This window comes from Paroedura picta, chromosome 1, assembly GCF_049243985.1.
Source record: "Paroedura picta isolate Pp20150507F chromosome 1, Ppicta_v3.0, whole genome shotgun sequence".
In the NCBI taxonomy this organism is placed as follows: domain Eukaryota; kingdom Metazoa; phylum Chordata; class Lepidosauria; order Squamata; family Gekkonidae; genus Paroedura; species Paroedura picta.
Genome location: NC_135369.1, coordinates 8,790,754 through 8,791,336, shown reverse-complemented (window position 1 = coordinate 8,791,336; position 583 = coordinate 8,790,754). Strand labels below are relative to the sequence as shown.

The 583-nt window shown below is 40.7% G+C and overlaps 1 non-coding gene across 1 annotated transcript; it reads right to left on the bottom strand.

The window, feature by feature from the left end:
• Positions 1–278: 278 nt before the first annotated feature.
• Positions 279–350, bottom strand: TRNAA-GGC (transfer RNA alanine (anticodon GGC)). The gene has a single exon. It is a non-coding gene; the product is annotated as a tRNA-Ala (tRNA).
• Between the last annotated feature and the right edge of the window lie 233 nt (positions 351–583).

The window sequence follows — 583 nt, the reverse complement described above, 5'->3', positions numbered from 1 at the left end:
GCCATCAGTGTTAACCACTACACCAAGCTGGAGGAGATAAGCATTAGAATCTCCTGTCTGAGGTCCCTAGAAAGATCAATTTAGGATTGGAGCTGTGTTGGCCCTTGGCTGAATATCCAGTAACTCATTAAAGATCCATAAGGTTTCTGGAGTATAAATACATGAAACATATGAAATGGCTGTAAATTGAATCTAACCCTTGGTCCATCAAAGTCAGTATTGTCTCCAGGACCTCAAGCAAAGGATTTTAACAACACCTACTGTGTGATCTTTTTAATCTGAGATGCCAGGGATTGAACCTGGGACCTTCTGCATGCCAAGCAGATGCTCTCCCACTGAACCACAACCCAAGAAGGCTTTTGAGAGACCAAGCTCCCATCAGTTCTCATGAAGGAACCTCTCAAAATCGTATCCCTTTGAAATCTTTTTGAAGTTCAAATCCTGGACTAAGAAGGATCAAGTTATGAAGATCAAGTGATCTCCTATGTTTTGATGCTGGTCTATGACCGTAAATAAACAAATGGACAAATGAATAACCAAGTTATCTCTCTATATATATGTCATTTGGGTCAGGGGTAGTCAA